Here is a 6260-nt window from a genome sequence, read left to right as displayed (position 1 = left end):
CTAGAATTCAGTGACAAAGACAATAAAGAGCTATGTCACAATGACAGTATTAAGTAAATTAAGTAAAATAAACATGAGTAAATCTTGTTGTGTTAGACTGAAGACTATTCAGCCTCTGATTTTGTCCCATGTGAGCATGATGTCTTTTATTCGTGGGTGAAAGGATTGGTTGAGTTTTTCCTCCTGTGTGTCTGAGGAATAGACTATATTTAAAGGATGGACATAGCCTTGGGCGCTGTTGAAAAGTAAATAAATAAGTCAATGCAGTCCATGAACAAGTGCCAGCAGGGGATGACTCCTGTGATTGCAAAATCAAGTGTGATTGTATAGAGGTCTATGAGAACATTTATTCTACTTTTCAGTTTATTTAATGCCTCAGTTAACATCTTACTAAGAAGCTTATAGTCTGAGTTGATACTTTCAAGTATTCTTCAATACAGCATGATGTTCATCCTGGAAATTATGTTCATATTTACAGTAAATTACACCATTAAGCCTGGAATGATTAAGTCGGTTGCTACTTGCTGCCTTACTATTGATCAGTTGGGAGAAGCGTCTACATAGGTGACATGACCTATTGTCGGAGAAAATAATTATTTGATCCCCTGCTCAATTGGTTGGCTTTCTCACAAAGAAATCAAGATAAACAGTAAGTCAGCCAAAAATCGGAAAACACATCACATTCTTGACTGGGACTTGTGAACTCAAAGCTTTATCTCTCTACAGATTTTCTATAGGATTGACCATCTTCAGTGTTAGGGAGGTTCTAAGACTTTGGGACCATGTAAAATCGTCAGTAGCTCCACGATACAGATGGTTATCCTGTACCTTTAACCCAGACATTTTCATCAATCTTGAAAATCCCCCTGGACACCCAGACAGAATGTGAAAAGTGGACATGTCCGGGGAAAAGAGGACGGTTAGTCACCCTTTCTTTGGGTCATACTCAGCATTTCTCTTCCTCCAAACACAGTGGTTCAAGTTGATGCCAAAGAGCTTTTTTTTGGATTCATCTGACCTGAGCACTGTCTCTGAGGCCTTCTCTGAATCATTTAGATGTTCACTGGGAAACCTAAAAGAGATCCACACATGCGCCATCTTGAGCCGGGGGACTTTGTGGATGTTGTATGATTACTGCCCACTACAGCGTAGTGTGCTACCAGTGCTGTTGTTGGTGACTTTGGTAGTTTTGAACAAATCCACAACCTTTCTCATGATCATCATTACCCCACTGGGCAAGATCCTGTATAGAACTCCAGACCGAGGGCGACTGATGGTCATTTTATGTTTCTTCCACCAACAGTTAGCAGCTTCTCACCAAGCTTCTTGCTGGTAATCTTTCAGCCCATTCTACTGTTGTGTAAGTCTACAGTCTTGTCCCTGACGTCCTTTGACAGCTCTTAGGTGGTGAATATTAAAATGGAAACTGATTACGTGGAGAGGTGTGTAGTTTAGCCAATATCTGTAATTGACTGATTGATTGGAACCTCTGTGCCACATGGGCACACAGCCAATCTGCCAGAGCCAGAATTCTGGCTGGGTTGCAGTGAACCAAAAGCTTATTTCACTCAATGAGATGCAAATCAATTTAACTTTTGTCGTGTGTTTTTTCTCTATTTTTGGTTGATATTATGTCTCTCTCCATTAAAATAAAACTACCATAAATAGAGAGTTCATTTCTTGAGCAAACTTAAAAAAAGTCAGCAGGGGATCAAATAATTACTTCCCCCACTGTTTGGCCAACTTTGCAGCTTTTAGTTTATGGAGTCTGTCTTCCGTCCAGATCTTCAGAGTGTAGTGGAAGTTGTACGTTTGATGGTGTGGAAGATTCTCAGTCTCTATATTTTATCTACGCTGTCCATACTGTGACTCCACAAAAGCTCAGGTGAACTATCATATTGTTTTTAATAGCTTTTAACCACGGGTTAGGGCTCCATTACATTTCCATGACAACCAGGTGCTTTTTCTGTACCGTGAGTGGTACAGTGGAAAAAAGAGAGGTTCAGTTGTACCCACACCACTCCAATCTCATCCCATCAGAAACTAGTTTGAGGGATGTCACTCGGCCTCCATGCATGCCCCAACTGCACACAAAGGAGAAGCCACATCGACATATTTTGGAGTAATTTGAACACCCCACTCTGCCATGTTTTCAGCCACTTACAGCTCATTACATTGGTTTTCTGGTACATGTATACTTGAGTCCTAATGGCTCTCACCAACCCCACATATTATGACAGGTAGCCACTCCTATCTCAAAAGCTTGCACAAGTCCACCCACCTTTATGCCGCCTGTTTAGCGTAAAATGGAGGCTTGTTGAAATAAACAAGTAAATGGTAAAGAAAGTCAAAGACAAGGCAGAGCAGAACTAATTTTCTTTGTCTTCTTTAACACTTTGTGACCCCTGGTGGTAGAAAATCTGTTAGTGCCCTTTCTTCCTTAAAGAAAATAAATATCAAGAACAAAGAAAAACAAATAAGTCATAAATAGAAGTAATAAATAGAGCATAAGTTTGGTCCTGTTAGAGTCTTTGAACATTTGAAGTTTGCTGAAAATAGGACAAGTAAAGTCAATTATTAGGCAGGCTAATAGCACAAATTTGCTTGAAAGACATTTAATTCACTGTCTTCTCTCTGCAGACCTTGATTTGGAAGTGAAATCGCTCCTCCTCAGAGAAAGAAAGGAAACAGACCCGAGGAAAGGCAACTGACGAGTAATTCCTATTAGACAAATACGCAATGTTACAGAGCAAAAGAGCAAAATTGCAGGTTATCCCCTGATGTTTGACAAAGTAATTATTCTCTTTAACAGAGGGTCTCTGGGGTATTATATACTGTTTCTATATTTAGATGCATTAAGCTTTTCTTTTTATATTAACCTATAAAAATCAAATGACAGAGAGAGCACAGGTGGAACTAATAACATTACCAAGTGCTACTGCAATAAATCACTCCAGCATGATGCAAAGTAACTACACAAATAAAATCACCTATTTTTTTTTATAACTGCACCTGTGCGCTACCTATTACAACATGTCAAAATATCTGCTCTGAGACAAAGGTGGACATATATTTTCACTACTGGTGTGAGAACAAAAATTCTGTTTTGGACATTGTTAAGCGAATAGTTCGGCATGGTTTTCAAAAACTCTTTCAGAAAAGATGTGAATACTGGATGAGTGAGTAGAGAGCCAGCAGCTTTTAAGCTCGTTTAGCACAAAAACAGAAGTGACATGTTTAAAGCTCAGTAATTAACACTTTGTCGTCTCCTTTGTTTAATCTGCACAAAAACGGCAGTGTAAAAAAACACAAGTTGCAGCTCCTGCCTCGTTTCAATCTCATTGTGGTTTAGGAGGTTTGGTGCACTGTGTTACCCCTAACCAGAGGCTCTCTGCCTCCTCACTGTAGCTTCATTGTTAAAGGATAGATATGTTTCAGAACCGTCTTTTCTATCTATCTGTCTATCTGTCTATCTATCTGCTATCTATCATTTTTGGCTCTTTTTTGTATTTGTACATGTTTACACATTTTTTCCTTATTCATTTATTTATTTGTCTGTCTCTAATTCACTCTTTCTTCCAGACCCCTGTGCTTCTGTAACATGTGAATGTCTCCCATTGTTATTAATAAAGTCTGTTTTTATGTCTTTATCTATCATTCTCGAATTAAAGTTTTCCTATGCAGCGGTATGAATTAAAGAAGTCTGACCCCGTGTACCAAAAACACACATAATAAAATTGACCTCTATAAAATATTGCCACTAATTCTTCTTGAAATCTACCGAGTCCTGATTTTTGAGAAGACGTCACATTAATCTAACTCATCCTCTCCCCATTCAAATCAGTGAGAAAAGGACAGGCAAAATAAACAAATAAATCTTACACGTGTTTGTGCAAGTCCTAATGGCTATAGAGCAAACAGAGAATTTCAAATAACATCCTTTTTATAGATACTGATACTTCCCAGACTTCCTGATACTTGTACAGCGCTACTTGTCATTTTAACTGTTTATCCAAGAAATGAATGTTTTCTGTCATTTCTAAACACTACATAAACCGGCACTGTGGGAGAATTAGCTTAATTTAAACTAATGTCTGTAGGCTGCACGTGTGCCAGGAGGACTGTACCAAAGGAAGACGCAGGGGGGCGCAGTTCCCCGCCAGGTGCGCCTTCTTCCCTGCCTCCCTCCCTCCCTCCCTGCCTCACCGCACCACCTTCCCATCCCATCGCTCGCTGCACGTTCTGGCTGCTTTATCGACCTTCTCCCCGCCGTGCAGCCCACTCCTCCTTCCTTCGCGGGGAGAGCGGGACTCTGACGCGCACAATAAATCATCCTCGCGAGGTTCCTTTTTCAAGCCCCATTTCATACTTACTCGCACTGGAGCGCAGACACGGGCGAGAGTCAAGCCTCGTAACTGTGGATGTAGCAAATGTGATTCAGCACAGCAAACAACGTGGGTGTTGTGCGTGCGAGCGCGCGCGCGCGTGTGTGCTTTTTCTTTTTTTTTCTTTTCTTTTCTGTTTTTTTGGTGGGGAGTGGAGGAGAAGGAGGAGGAGGTGGGGAGAGAGCAGCGATATGAAACGCGTGTGTTTATGTCTCCTTCGTTACCCGTTATCTGTGACTGACCACCGGCTCAGTTTCACCTGTACGAACGACCTTGCAATTGCGACCGAAATTCTTCTAACGAGGTTTCCATGGAGGAGCAGTTTGTCGTTTTATCCGTGAGGGCTGAATTTGGTTCCTATTGGTGTCAAGATATTTCGGGATAACAGGTAAGACAGTGTGTAATTTATATAAATAGCGACGGGCATGCTGTTGCCACCACGTCGGCCTGTTTTTATGCTGTTCCCAACTGCACCGTCCGCTCCTAATGCCTTTTATTTGAGAATAATTGTTTGTTTTAGACTCGAGCAACGTGACGTGACCTCCCAACTGCGGCCAATTCCTGCACACTGAGCAGGCTGATTTATTTATTTTTTTTAAAGAGGCAATCCAGAAAGAGGAGACTTATTTTTCTTTTTTTTATTAAGGAGTTGGCTCCAACATGCCTCCCTTTCTTTGTCAAAGTGATGTAAGGGGTGCAGTTAGTCACAGCCTGGCATTTCAGCCCCCTAACTGCTCCTGTGGTACTTACCTGGTGTGGTGCCACACTGCAGCTCACCCCGTGAAATAGAGCTAACCTACAGGCCAAAGACCAGCACATTTTTTAAGGGCTGAATGGGGCTTGGGTGGACTTGCATGCACTAAAACATAGAAGAAAGAAAAGTAAGAAACGTGTAATTAAGGTTCTTTTGGCTGTATTTTAAGTTTAAAAATAAAACAGAAAACCATCAGAAGTATCAGTAATTATAGGCTTTATCCTTTATGCGATACACTGAGTGCAAAAGGTGTACACACACACACTCACACACACACAGTTTCTACCTTGCAGCGTTCACAAGGTAATTGCATACTTTAATGCCACAATGTCAGCTGAACAATCTGTGATGAATGCAGCTCAGGCCTTCAAACTAAGTACACTCCTACTCTTTCCAGCTGGGCTGTTTGTTCAGTCAGCATGTTACTTGGATGCAGGCAGAGTGTGATGTAGGTGGTAGATATGTGTTTATACATTTAATTTTTTTTAAGTGTCAGTTAAGCCAGTGGTGTATTGGTTCCAGAAAGTACCCTTCTTGATTGAGAGTGATTCAACCCCCCCCCCCCAAAGCTTTCTCACCACCTTCTGTCACCATCCTGTTAGCACCATTATTGCAAGCAGTGTGAATGTGTGCTTGTGTTTGTGTGTGTGTGTGTGAGTGGGTGGGTGGGTCAGCTTGCATCTGTGTATGGACAGCTCTATACAGCATGTGTTACACTGGTGTAATTCTCTAATCCTCCAATTTGCATTTTTAAACGATTTATTGGATGTGTAGGGGGAAAAAAAAACACATGTAACTCAGAGCCATCCCTGACAAAACCCCCGCTGCAAATGCAAACCATGCAACATGCGAAGTTGACTGTACTGTAATACCCTCCATACCTTTTGCACACACCAATTCTCAGTCTTGAGATGCCAGCACTTTGTACACTGTGGGCCTATTACTGAGGTAAGGCGTGCAGAAGTCTTCTAGAGAGGAGGCATACCAATCCAATTTAGCAGACTTTGGGAAGGGGGTGGGGGGGAGCAAACATGAAAGGTAGGAAATAAAATCTTGGCTGAGACCCCCACGTGTCTGATTTGACATGCAGGCAGCTAACAAACAATTAGACCCTCCATAAG

At 41.5% G+C, this 6260-nt stretch overlaps 1 protein-coding gene across 1 annotated transcript in view; it reads left to right on the top strand.

Annotated features, from left to right (window-relative positions):
• Positions 1–4254: 4254 nt before the first annotated feature.
• The window catches only part of cntn3a.2 (contactin 3a, tandem duplicate 2), a 40889-nt gene continuing 38883 nt past the window's right edge, over positions 4255–6260 (top strand). Inside the window, exon 1 of the mRNA XM_031726348.2 lies at positions 4255–4773. The gene's annotated coding sequence lies outside the window, so the exon portion shown is untranslated. The remainder of the gene's footprint in view (positions 4774–6260) is intronic.

The sequence above is a fragment of the Oreochromis aureus genome, linkage group 20, assembly GCF_013358895.1.
Source record: "Oreochromis aureus strain Israel breed Guangdong linkage group 20, ZZ_aureus, whole genome shotgun sequence".
NCBI classification, from domain to species: domain Eukaryota; kingdom Metazoa; phylum Chordata; class Actinopteri; order Cichliformes; family Cichlidae; genus Oreochromis; species Oreochromis aureus.
The sequence above is the reverse complement of the archived record's forward strand: the minus strand, read 5'-3'. Positions and strand labels throughout refer to the sequence as shown.